The sequence below is a fragment of the Acomys minous genome (genome assembly GCF_964271855.1).
Source record: "Acomys minous genome assembly, chromosome: 18".
In the NCBI taxonomy this organism is placed as follows: Eukaryota; Metazoa; Chordata; class Mammalia; order Rodentia; family Muridae; genus Acomys; species Acomys minous.
This window is the reverse complement of record NC_140501.1, coordinates 49,595,192-49,608,933: the sequence shown is the minus strand read 5'-3', so window position 1 is coordinate 49,608,933 and position 13,742 is coordinate 49,595,192. Positions and strand designations below refer to the sequence as shown.

Below are 13,742 nucleotides of genomic sequence, written 5' to 3'. Positions count from 1 at the left end.
TCACATCCCGCTGAGGGCTGGGGAAGCCAGGAAAGCGAGAAGCAAGCTTTGCCCACTCACCACCCAGCTCCCAGCCTTGCATGTCTAATTGGATTCTCTCTCCCTCCTACAAGGTTATCCCTGGCGCCTGGAAAATACCTCACGGTGGGTCGGGTTCTCTCCTCCCTCTCAACAGAGAGGTTGTGGGCTTGCAGCAGCTCTGCCATTCACCATTCCTATTCCCCCTGTGTCCCAGCCACCCCTGGCTCCGGGGTGACAGGCATGTTGTGGCAGCAATGTCAGAGGATGAGTTCCCTAGTTGTCTTCTGCCTGTTACAGGGAGACCCCGCCCTGTCCAATGTAGCCCAGCAGACACCTGCTCATCTTCTTCAAGATGCGACCCTGCCTGAGGGTCTTGGGACTGTACAGCGAGCTTCCTCCCTGCCCATCCTGGACTCTGTCTCAAGGAGTCCTCATAGTCCCTACCCACCACCTCCCCAACCCAGTGTGAATCCTACCTGTGGTTTAAGGGACCCACTTTGGTGTACTCAGGATTCCAGTCTTTCCTAACAACATTCAGCAGCTTGGAAAGACCTCCTGAGAAGCACGATCACCTCCTGCTGCCTCTCTCCTATCATGCTTGAGGGCTGGGCTTAGAGAAAAAAAAAACCCTCCATCACAGATGCCTCATCTGTTCTCATCCTGAGGGTCAGGGACGGGATATTATGGTTTGAACATAAAAGATCTCCTATCATGAGCTCCTATTTGAACACTTGTTTTGGGGTGGGGGGTGGGGCTGTGGAACCTTTCGGGTAGGAGATGTGGCCGGTAGAGGTGGTCCCTGGATGCGGATTGTTGTAGGCCATAGCCTAGTCCCACTTGCAACCAGAGACCCCTGCTTCCTGACCCACCAAGATGTGAAAAAGCCACACCGCAGCCGCCCAACTCCTGCCACAATGGAGCTGTGCCCCTCCTCAGTATGAGCCAAAATAAATTCTTCCTCCCTTCAAACAAGGGCGGGTGCCATTTAGCTCATATGGTCCTGGGCAGCAAAAAGTGATGAGGTGGTATGTGGCCCTCCCCAGAGATGCTTTCCTTTCGTCAGTGGGTTCCCAGAGGGAGTGCTGGCGTCATCTGTGGGATCCACATAACACACAGCATCACATGTCACAGGAGAGTAGGAAGTGCCACAGCACCATCCGCAAACCTCATAGTTCACAGTCACTGATGAGGACCCCAGCTGAGTTCCAAGGGCCCTTGGCCTGTGTCTACATGCAGGCCAGTGTTGTGTTTCCAGCTTTCCCACAAACATCTGGTTCAAGGAAGGGCTGTCTCTCTCCTTAAGGATAACTTATAACCCGATGCTACCAATTTAATATTCTCAAAGTGGACACGCCTCCCCCTCTCCAAATTCTCTGCTTTTGGCCTCCTGTGGTCCCCTCCACCTCTACTTTAGACCTCTCCTCTAAGCTGCTACCCATATTTCACCTTTCTATCAAGAGACAGAGAGGATACAATGGCTAGAGCCAGGACTGCACTCCTCTGTGTGACCCAGGCTCTATCGTCTTTTGGGCACTGAACTCAAAACCCTGACAGGGCATCTTCAGAGACGGTCTTGTCTTCTCTGCTACAGGGGGCTCCTCTGAGGCATCCACGACCTCTTTTTCCCACCCTATAAATATGGGAGATGCTACAGATTGGGGTGTAGGGATAATGGGAGAGTAAATGAAGGAAGCAGCAGAGATGAAACAGGAAGAAGGGAGCAAACAGGGAAAATAGGACAGAGGTTGTCATTTGTATTCCTCCTTGGATGATTAGTACCAGACTTCCTTCCCAACTGCCCACTGCTGACTCTGGCCCAGCCCACTTATCAACACAACTGTCCCCCTCTCCTTCTAAATGGTGTTATTCCACATTCTACCCAACATCCATCCCATCGCTCTACCAGGCTTGCCTCCCTGGTACCCGTTACCAGCTATCCCAGTTGTGGCCACATGCCATCCTTCAGGCAGGCATGAAGCCATTCACCAACCCCCTCCATACCCAGCAGGCTTCACACCGGGCCTGCTCGGAAGAGGAGGTGCTTGGTAGCTTGGGATGAGTCAACCAACATCTTGGATGCCTTGATCAGAAAAAAAATATATACCCATCTGACATTCTCCTTCTCCCCTTCTGGATCAACCCAGCTACTTTGCTTCTTAGGTGCCCAAGGGATTATATTTTCATTCATTAGCAGTGAATTGGAGGTGAATTGGAGGTGGGAGTGGTGGTAGAGCAAATAAAGAGAGAAGAAGACTTAAGGGGAAAAATGCCGGGGAATTGACCAATGGCGAAATGGGTGGGTGGGGTGTAAGACAGCAGTTTGAATGGACAACCAGTGTTTTGATAGCTAAGACTGAGAAAGACAATGACTAACCATTGGCTAACCATCTCTGTGGCCATGCTCACAGACCATCAGATGTCTCACATGGGGGCCCTCACGCAAACCTCCTCAAAGCCACATGATCTCACTATCAAAAGACCAGCTCTATCTGGGTCAATGTGGATTGATCTTTGTAGTCTAGAAAGCATTTCTGTTTTCTCCATTCCGCATATGAGGAATAAGAGAACTCTCAGGGACAGGAAAAAAAAGTCTGCAACAGTTTCTGAGGACCTGTGTAACCCCAAAGTGCCTCTGCATAACCCTCAAACCAGCACCACAGGGGTGTTTTCTACAGAGAAATCACTGCCCCAGTGAGGCTCCCCTGGTGCTTCTTTGGACTAGAGAGGTAGGTAGGAGGAGGTTGGTCAGTCTTCTAGGCTAGTGGTGCCTTCCCTGTCTGCAGACACTCCTCCACTTATCAGAGACCCTGCCAGGAGTGAGCCCAGACCACCCTGGCCATCCTACCCTGGCCATCCTCAGTGGGGACAGACAGCCGCCCCAGAGGAGCTCACTGCTAGCATCCGGAAACACCCTCCCCCCCAAGAGCCAAGGAATCGGGCAATCCTTCCTGCCCACTCAGAAATTCCGGAAGCCCTTCCAGCCGGGAGCCCGCCTCCCCAACCTCTCTCTAGCTTCCTCTGTCTGTCTCCTTCTTGCGACTCCTGCGAGTGCACAGGAGGGCTGAGGGAAGCCCCGTGTGCCTGTGATGAACGGAGCTAATTTCTGGTTTGCTGGTATGCCGCAGAGACGCTGCCTCCATCCCCCTCCCTCCAGCAAACCCTCTCCCACACACAGACAAATAGGCTGCATATTTAATTGGAATTCCTCACACCTACAGGGTAAAGCCTTGTCAGTAGAAATAGAGCCCACAGCCAGCTGGCTTCCCCCGTTCCACCCACCTTGTCTCTTAAAAAGAAATCCCCCCCCCCATACGTGAACACCACCCACAGGCCCTTGCCAGTCCCTCCCAGCATGATTGTAAAGGAAGGATTGGTTGGCAATGCTGCTGCTCGCCTGGGCTGCTACAGCTGGGCCCACCCAACATAGACCACCCAGGGACTTCTCCCCAATAGACAGACCCTGGCGGCCTTCCCACTGCCGACCTCAAGACCCCCTTAACCAAAGTCACCAATGGATGCCGCCCAGATATGCAGGCTACTTGATGTCAGGGACCATGTGGGGGTGAAGGAGACAAGTGGGGAGCTTCTAGAGCTAGCACATTCCCTTCAAACGGCCCCTGGAGCCAATCTCTCATGGCACAGGTGGGAAACCGAGGCTGAGGAGGCAAAGTAAAACATAGTGCATGGCTAGCTTAATGCAAAGCTGGACTGAGCCTTGGCCACCACCCCGAGGGTGCTGCTATGGCTCCTAGCCCTGTGACCCTCTCTCCCAGAATGCAGGAGGGAAGTGGCACACCGAAAGGAACAAAGTGGGGGGCGGGGAGGGGAAGAGGGGGGACTCCTGAAGGAAAGCAGAGAAAAGATGGGAAGGCTCGAAGGACAAGGGACACTCGTCGACCTCACAACGGACTGTTTCCGTGTGCCAGCAAGGAAGGAGGTCTAGGGCCACAAAACAGGGCATCCGAAGATAAAGGATGACAGCTTCAGGGACACCCAGCCCAGAAACACAACTGAACGTTTTATCAGGGACAAATGGATGAGGGGTTCTCCTCTCTGCCAGCACTTCCAGAATGGAACCCCACCACCACCAAACCTCACCATTCAAGTCAGCGACCCCAACTGGCTTTGCAGCCTAGGTGCCCGCAGAGGGCTTCCTACCCTGCCTCTTTCTCCCATCTCCCTGGCTCAGACTCAGCCTGGCACAGGCCCCGTGCCGCCAAACCTGTGTGTGTGTGTGTGTGTGTGTGTCAGCGAGTAGACAGCTGCCTAGGGGGCTCTGAAGAGCACTGTGACATCCTCGCTCCCCCACAAAATATCATCTCAGTTTGCCTGAAAGTTCACCATTAGTGACTCACTTCTTTGGGTTAAACATAGCCCTCCCTTCTGAAACGCGGCTGCTTGGGGAAAGGAGAGTTCATTGAGATCCTAGCATCCCTGTGTGAATGGGGAGACTAGAGCTCTGGGAGACAGCCCAGGGGAACTGAGGAAGTAGAAGCTGAGGAAGAGAGAAAAAGGGGGAAGGACGCTTGTTGAAAGGGAAGAGGAGGCCAAAGAGAGAAGAGGTGGGTCCAGCTCCAGCCGCGGCTGTTGGGCAGTGAATGTGGAAACCCAACTCTACTGATGCCATGGGCTCGGACTCACAGGTACACGTCTGTCCTCACAGGTGGCGGAGACTGTGGTCCTCATTTTGAGGAAACTACTGAAGCTTGTGGAGTTTTGAGGGCTTGTCAGTGGAGCCAAGGAGCCAAGGACTCCACCCGACTCACCTCTGCCGAGCATCCGCATGCATTCAGGGCGAGTGCCCTTCCCCCATCTCTCAAGTCAGACATGGGGAAACAGAAGGGACTGGGAGGAAACAGAGTGGGAAGATTGAAGAAAGCAAAGAAGGTAGAGTGAGTCTCAGGCCCCTCCCCCCCCAGCAAGAAGAAGGTGGTGTGGCCAAAGACAAAGACCCAGTTTGGTACTGGCTGGTACCAAACCTGGCTCTAAGCCGGGGACCACATACCCCCTGTGCCATCCACTCAGACATCCTTCAAGAGTCTCTACTCGAGGGTCTTTGCTGACTGGCAGGGGCTGGCAGGCCCAAGCTCCTACACCCTGGGACCCTCTACTCCGCTCCCATCTTCTCTGCCTGCCTGTTGTTCCTTCCAGCCACAGCCCTGCAGGCAGTGGCCTGTCGGCCATATTGAAACTGTCTGCTCCTCTCCCTCTTAACGAGCCAGGTTAAATACGCTGTAATCAGAGTAATCATACACCTGGGCTGGTTCTCGAGAGAACTGCCTTTTGTACTGCGATAGGACATTAATAGCAATTATTCTGCTTTGTAATTGGAGCTTTAAATACTAATTCAAACAGCCAGAGGAAAACCAATTAGTGCTAATTTATCTCTATGTGTTTTCCAGAGCTGGTGTCTGTCACACTGTGAAGAAATAGGTTGGTAATTAGTACAGTTGGGTGGTAGATAGAAGTAATTATCAGATTCTTTCATTTTTCTTTGGGGGAGAAAATAGGTAGGGGGCAGGGAAGGCCAAGATAGGTATTGTAAGTCTTTGTTGTCTTGAAGTTTACTGGGAGGGCCTATGAGTGCCCAGCCCCGGGCACCCCAAGCCAGAGAGGTATTCCTAAGCCAGTTGGGTTCAGGTGGAAGAGGCATTGAAGGCTTTAACAGGGACTTTCTCATTAGCAGGCCTGTGGAATACCATCAGCAGTGTTGTGGTAAGCATCCGTTTCCTGTTTGTCTGGAAGAAGGCTTGGGAGCCCCACCATTGATAGGGTTAAATGGACAATAGGGCCTGGACCGCCAAGCCAGCCTTTTATCCCCTAGCTGGATGGCCTGGCGGAGGCCCTGGATCTCTGTGGTTGCTGCTCTCCCCCCCACGTAAAATGAATAAGGAGTGCTCTGACGCTGTTAGCTGTCAACTTGACAGTGTAGAAACACTTGGGAAATGAGCCCTTGGGCATACCTGAAGAAGGTTATCTTGGCTGAGCTAACTGAGGTGGGAAGGCCTGTCCACTGTGGGTGGTTCCATCCCCTGGCTGGATCCTGGATTGTATATAAGTAGAGAGAGGGTGCTGAGCAGCCTCAAGCAGGTATCAATCCCTCTCGGTTTCCTGACTGTGGCTGCAACGTGGCCAACTTTTGCCCTGACTTCACTACCACGGCGGACTGTGCTTGGAACCATCCTCTCTCTCTTATGTTTCTTTTGCCAGGACATGTGATCACAATAACAGAAAAAGAAGCTAAGACAAATACTTTCCTCACAGGGTTATTCTAAAGGCTGATTTAAGTAAGCTAAGCTTTCCTGGTGCCAAACAGTAATATGTATATATTACTGCCCACTTGTAGTTTGCCGGAGACTCTCCCGGCTGCCTTTGTAAGTGTGATCTGTGGTGATCTAAATCTTCTGGCTCATCATGTCCTCGACTTCCCTGCTCCCTGTGCAGACCTCTCACCATCCGCACAACTTAATCCCTCATCCATACTGTAAGGGCGACAATCGTACCTTCCTTGAGGACCCTACTGTGACGATTCTATGAAGCAGCGATCAAAAAGCTCTTAGCAAGGTGTCAAGCGTGCAGTAGGAGCTCCGTCAAGGTTACTTGTCACTGTCGTTATGTTATTATTCCACTGTGCTTGGTCGTGTTGGAGACTGTGTAAATCCTCCATGGAAGGAGGTAGGTAGAATGCTCTAAATGCATTCCATAAACGAATCCTTGTATAGCTCTTCAAAAGCCCGGTACACCCTTGCAACTGTTGGGAGCCAGCCACCGCCTCTCCGAAACAGGAGACTAGCACACCTCGGACAAAGGAAGATGGGATGATGCCAATGGCACTTCCCAGAGTTCCACAGTGTGTAAAATGCCGTCACATATATGATTCTTACAAGCGAGGGGGCCAAGAGTTGCCTTAATCCCCATTTCACACGCCAGAAAGTGAGGGTTGGAGAGTGCAAGTGACTCGTTGCAGAATGTTCTGGAATCAGAAGCAGAACACAAGTGCTGTGAAATCTGCAAAGGACCCTCATGCGTCCTCATTAAGTGGATGAGTAAAGATGAGTGTTTGCCACTGCCTCGGGCAGCCTGAGCTGCCAAGGTGGGGATGGCCCTTCTGTGTGAGCATCAGAGTTGACCATGAAGAGGTGGGCGGAGGGGCAGACCTCTGTAAAGGGGAAATAAGTTGACAGAGAGTTGGATAGCTTTGCTCTCCCTAGGTTAGGCCTTTAAAGTATTGGGTAATGGTCTCAACTTGTAAGAGTGGCTCAACTTGTCATTTTCAATGCAGGCCTATGTGAACATGATTGTGTGTTCAGTAGAACCCATGTGTAAATTTGGTGGAGTTTCCTTATGCTTTGTTTTGAGATGGAGTCTTGCTATGTAGCTCAGGCTGGCCTGGAACTCACTACATAGCCAAGGCTGGCCTTAAAGTCCTAGGGATCCTCCCACCTGATCTTCCCATGTGCTGGGCTCATAGCTTTGTCCAGCACTCCCACCCAGACTTGGATTTGGAGTTTTGACTTCCTCCCAGGCTAGCAATATACACACCATGAAACTCACAGTCCCAGGCAGAGCCTCAGCTCTTGGTGAGTCCCAAAAATACAAGGGGCGGCTGACAACACTTTACAGTGTGATGTGTTTTAAACTGTGGTATGCTGTGAGTTAGGTGGATAAAATGCATCTAGAGCTAATGCTGGCCGCTATCTGTGATGAGTTTGTCTGGACATAACCCAGCCATAATTGAGAAGCATCTCTAGCAAGCAACACTGACAAGTTGGGAGGCTGTCTTAATAGGATGGAGGGAGCTCTTGTAGACCCAGGCCCTCACCACAGAGCCCCACCCCACCCACTGATGCCTTCAGGGACACTGTCTGGACTCCATAGGCGTTAGAGGGCTGACACTGAGCCACAGACGTGGGTACATAAGAGTAGGGAGAGCAAGGGTGCTGGAGAAGGGTAGAGCTCCAGCAGGAGTCTGGGAAGGGGTAGAACACAGGTTTTTGAGAGGCAGGGTGTAGCCCAGCTCCAGCAGGGATGGTAAGTGCCAGGAAGCCAGAAGCTGAGGCTGGTGAGTTAGGTTTTTTCCCAACCACGTGGCAGAGGACATTTAACCAGGGCCACCATCTAAGAGTTGATCACTGCTCCCCTAGAGGAAGTTTGTTCTCTACCTACCAAGTCATTTACCCATCCTTGGTGTCTTTGTATGTGGTCTGCTGCTATAACAAAATACCTAAGAATGAATAATTTACAAAGAACAGGGTAGATTAGGGCTGGGGAGACTGTTCAATCAGTAAAGTGTATTCTATGCAAGCGTAAGGACCCAAGATCAAACCCCAGAATCCACATTAAAAAAAAAAAAGCCAGGTTCCCTAGTACACTGTGGAAGTGTACAGGAGGATCCTTGGTACTTGGTGCCTATTCACTGAGTCCCGAGTGAGAAACCCCAACTCAAAAGGTACATGACGTTCCTGAGGAGCAACCACCTAAGGTGTCCTCTGGCCTCTGCACATGTGTGTATGTGCACAGCACACACATGCACCCACCCGCACACGAACAAGCACACACACACATACAAAAAAAGTGGAAAAAATAACAGATTTGCACAGTCATAGTTCTGAAGGCTGAGAGGTCTAAGTGCATGCCCCCTCCCATGCTCCCCCCCTACTGCCCCCCAACCCAGCATCTGGCCAGCATGTGAGCAGCACCCAGTGGGACTCAAAACAAACATGGGTGCCCGAATCTTCCTTCACCTTCTTACCATTAATGTCATCTACCCATGGCCTCTTCTAGGCCCAATCACTTCCAAATACCATCAGCATATTAATGTGGGGATGAAGTCTTCACTCTATGGACCTTGGGAGATACGTAGATGAACTTCTACCCTGAATAAGGCAAGCCTCTTTCTAGTTCCCACAAAGGAACTGGCCATAGGCGTGCCAAACTTCGAGCTTCTCCCTAGAATGGGGCACTTGCTTCCTGTGGACTCTCATCTTCTCTGAATTCAACAGGTTGGGAACAGGACATTTTGAAGACTGTTTGAGGAGCTTAGACTGGCCAGAGCAGAAGAGAGAGGGAGGAACAAGGGACAAGAGCTTGAGACCTTGAAGGGAGGGTGAAGGCAGGAATGGGGAACAAAGAGAGGAGAGAGAACAGTGAAGGGTACAGACCCTAAAGCAGGCATAGGGGACTTGGCATGTAGCCAAACAGCGGGACTAGTTAGCTATCATGGGAACAGATGCCAGTGATTTTCTTCTTTCCTTTCTTTCTTATTTACTTATTATCGTCTCCTTTGGTTATGGGAACTGCATTTTCTAAATATTTCACACTGAACATATTTCTCCTTTATACAAAGGAAAACAATGAAATTTGCTTTTAAGGAAGGGAGGGACATATGCTAGAGACATTTTGAAGGAAGAGCTGACAGAATTTGATAAGCGACCAGATAAGGGTGATAGAGGAGATGGAGGAATAAAAAATAACTCACAGGTTTTTGAGACTGGGTGATCGAGGGAAATGACAGGCAGACAGGGATTGTTGCGGGCGGGGGGGGGGGGGGGGGAGGGGACTCAGTAGTGGGGAGAAGATTGACATAATGTCAAGGTGTGGTTTTCCAGCTGTTGGCAAGACCACAGAGGATACCCACACCACCCAGAGGAGAGGATCTTGGAAAAGAAGTAAGGATGGTCCGAGGGGAGGGGCTTGAGAATGATGTACAAAAAGGCCCAAGGTAGGGAGCCAAAACATACTGATGGGAGGTTCCAAGGATCCTGACATTGATGCAGGTGGTGAGATAAGGATGGGAAGCCAAAAAAGTTCCCCTCAGGGACACTTTTCACAGAGACGTATCTGCCTGCGTTTAGCACTAGCCTACGCCCCTTCCCAAGTTGTCCATGACAAGAAATTCCTGGCTCTTGATGCTGTAGTCTGCAGATGCTTTGGACCTGGTAACGCCCCACAAATACCAAGGCAGGATGGACAGTTACCACTGCCTGATATGTGCCTTGTATCTGCTGGGAGCATGGTGAAGGATGGGTCTCTAGAGACTGTGTGTGGCTGGGACCTGCAGCCCCCCCAACCCCTCATCCCACACTGCTCCAGTTCCTCCTTAGTCCTAATACCTGACCACCCCCCTCCACTTCCCAGACCGTGCCCTCAGAAGACTCTATTGGCCAGCTCTGGCCCCACCCTGGGATGCATCACTGTTTCCTTAGCAACTGAAGGGCTAGGTTGAAAAGTAACATACAAAGCAAATAAATGAGCTAGAACAGTCACCTCAGCATCCTGGAGCCTCGATTTTAAAGAGGGTTGTCTGTCCACCCCCTTTTACTGAGATTGCTCAGGGAAACCCCAGGCAAAGAACACTTCCCAACATGCTGTGGGCCTCACACATGCTCTTACTGCACCCACAGAGCTGTCACCAGAAATTAGATCTCTGATGAAGATCCCCATCTGTATAAGCACTGGTGCTAACGAGGCAAACAGAGTCAGTCATCTCCCCCAAGCCCCGGGGGTGGGGGTGGCATGGGGGGTGTAGGTAGCTCAGAGCAGACACCAAGCCACTAAATGGAATAGGCAGATGCAATGTAAACACAGCTCATGGGCAGAACCTACAGGGAAACCCAGCCTGCTGGAGACCCCAAGGCTCCCAGAGCCCCTGGGTTATTGTCATAGTGCAGCTGTCCCCTCCCAAGACCTTAAGAGCATTTGGGGAACTCCCTAATCCAGCTGTTGCAGGAAAGCCCCTTTAAGAGTATGACTAGGACCCCACGGAGATGCGCAAACATTTTCCTGGGAAGGTACAAACATCGAGAACAAAGCCACAGATCTTTTATTGAGGGAAGGGGTGTGGTAGTCCTGGCTGGCCGGCAACTCACTGTGCAGACCAAGCTGACCTCAGACTCAGAGATCTGCCTTCCTCTGTCCCCTGAGTGCCCGGATTGAAGGCGTGCGCACTACGCTCAGCCCAAGGAGGCAGACCTCATCTTTGTGGTGTTTCAGTTGTAGGTCTGCCACCAGAACCAAACCATAGACTCTCTTCAGCACCCCGAGAGGCCCACCGCATTGCCTTTCTTTCATCCACTTCCTCCACTTTGGGGACATTTCTTCGACTGTGCTGTCACCACCAACTGAGCGCATATTTAAGCATCGTTGATTGGCATCATGCGGCAGGTGCTGGTCTGTGTCACCTGTGCAGATGCAGATGGCAGGTGTTTGTTCCCTTGTGTGTGTGTCATACACCTAGTGCGTCTCTGTTTCTCATAGCCTGTCACGTCTGGGTTTCTCTGTCTCCCAGGCAGGAGCTTGTGCTCATGACTTCTGGGGCACCCGTGACCTAGTGATCAAATATATCGTCCCTGTAAAGCCAAGCACAGTCCCCAAGTCCTGCCTCTTTACATGGGTGTGAGGATGGGTCTGATGACACGGGAGAGATAACCTTGAATTCCCTCTAATTTACACAAAAGAAAAAAAACAAGGGGAAATTATTCGAAAACTGCAACACTTTATTATTAGTAACGTATTTGTCTGTGATGCATCTCACAACTGCTGGTCCCACACCAGCGTGTCACAGCTTTGAGGCTGAGAACTGCTAGTCTAAGTGGTGTGATTTCAGAAGTTAAATGAGGGGCCACTTCCTGCCCCCAAAATATCTCCTGTCTCCACCCTACTGCTTTCCCCTGAAGTCTTGCCCCTGCCAGTCGGTGGATTGCACTGTGTTAAACAGACCAGCACCCTCTTTTAAAGTGTGAGGACTCCTGAGGGGAGAGACTCCATTAAGGCAGCGGTACCCTTTAGTGAGACTTACAGAGGACCCAGAAACCCACATGCCACGCCCTTGCACCCATGTGCTACTCTCTCCATCCCCACCCTAGCAAGGTAAGCAAGATAGTACCATTACCCCCACTTTTCACACGAGGAAACTGAGGCACAGGATGGGTGCACAACTATCAGGCTGTAGGCAGTCATCCCAACCCAGTTTGGTCTCTTCCAAAGCCTGTATGTTGACACACCATGGGGTGGAGCAGGAGATTTTGAGCATCTGTAAGCCAGGACAAAGAAGGCTGCACCCAGGAGGAAATCTACACCTTTGGGGTGTAAGGAGGCAGGGGAGGCATTTCATGCATTATAGCACTTTTCCCAGGTGGGCTGCTTTTACACCAGAGGCACAGATGCCCTCCGTATTCACCAACATCTGTCCCATTCTTGGTTACCATCAAGGCCAGGGACAGAGACACATCAAGGTGTAGAGTCACAGCCTTAAAGATTTGCACACAGATGCTCCTGTCTCAGAAGAGCCAGTTTCCACCTATCCTCCTGGGATAGTGAGGAATACCTACTTAGAAATTTACTCCTCATCGAGTGTCTCCACTATAGTAACTCTGTGAATGGACTCCCTGGGCTCCTTTGGTAAATGAGAAAGCCTGTTAAAGAAATCACTGGAGCTCAAAAGCTCCATGAAGGCGAGGATAGTGACCAATAAGATGCCCACCTATTGCCAGCCTCTTGCCACTACCCACAGGCGTGTCCAAGTGCTCACTGCCTATGCGTGCGCTTCACAGCCCGGACATCACATGAACCTGTATGACCGGGTCTTATCTGACCCCCAACAAGCACATCCTTCCCACCATGTTCCCATCACCTAAAGGCCTCACTGCAACAGGACTGTCCAGAGATGCAGTATGAGAGCAAGGAAGCAAGAGTGAGCTTGGCAGAGAAGCAGGGACCATCCAAGTAAGCCAAAGAGCTGGTAGCTAGATCTGCTGGGCTGGGGCAACAGCTCTCCCTTCAAAAGAGCATCCACACCACGCATGATTCCACCAGGGTATGGTTATTCCTTAGGGTCCTAAATGTAGATAACCGTGATTGCGTGATTTGCATCCAGGACCCAGTCGATGCCTGAATTGTGTCAGGCTGGGAGGTGACAGGCTAGATAACAGGCTAGATAAAATTCAGTGTACCTTTCGGTTCTATAAAACAAGAGGTAAAACCCTAAAACCAAACCAAACCAACCACACAAAAACCATGGCAATCCACCCAGGTGGTGGCGGCACCCACCTTTAATCCCAGCACTCAGAGGCAGAGACAGGTGGACCTTTGTGAATTCGAGGCCAGCCTCATCCACAGAATGAGTTGCAGGAAAGCCAGGGCTACACGGAGAAACCCTGTCTTAAAAAAACAAAAACAAACAACAAAAACAGAGAGGAGAGGGGAGAGAGACAGAGAGAGAGACAGAGAAGAGAGAGGCCTGGGTTCCTCTAGCTAAGGAGCACGCCACATCCAGGAATCTCAAGCACTACACAGTTTGGGGAAGAGAAGCTCACATTTGCCGCCCCTTTCCTTCATCCTTACGCTAGTCCTTCTTTCTTGAGGTTTCCCTCAAGGAAAATGGGTAGGACAGTTATGGCATCGTGCCAACGGAGCAGCACACCAAGGCTTCAAAGAGCCCCTCTGAGAAAGACAAGCTCAGAGCTTGAGGTCTTTGAAAGCAGAGACCAGGAGTCCCTGATGGGCAGGAGTCACCTGGTGAAAGCGACACGTGTAAGTTAATGAAACATTTGAAGGCAGCTAGGATGAACAACAGTTAATCTCAGTCTGTGGTGGGGCCAAAATTATTTCTTGGAAAGACATAAATTTTGTTTGTGTGTGTGTGTGTGTGTGTGTGTGTGTGTGTGTGTGTGTGTGTGTGTCACAGAGTGTGACAAGTCAGAGGATAATCTCTGGTTTCAGTC

At 51.0% G+C, this 13,742-nt stretch overlaps 1 protein-coding gene across 1 annotated transcript in view; it reads left to right on the top strand.

The window, feature by feature from the left end:
• PEBP4 (phosphatidylethanolamine binding protein 4) overlaps positions 1–13,742 on the top strand; it is a 221,631-nt gene that overhangs the window by 162,551 nt on the left and 45,338 nt on the right. The gene's annotated exons all lie outside the window — the stretch shown is intronic.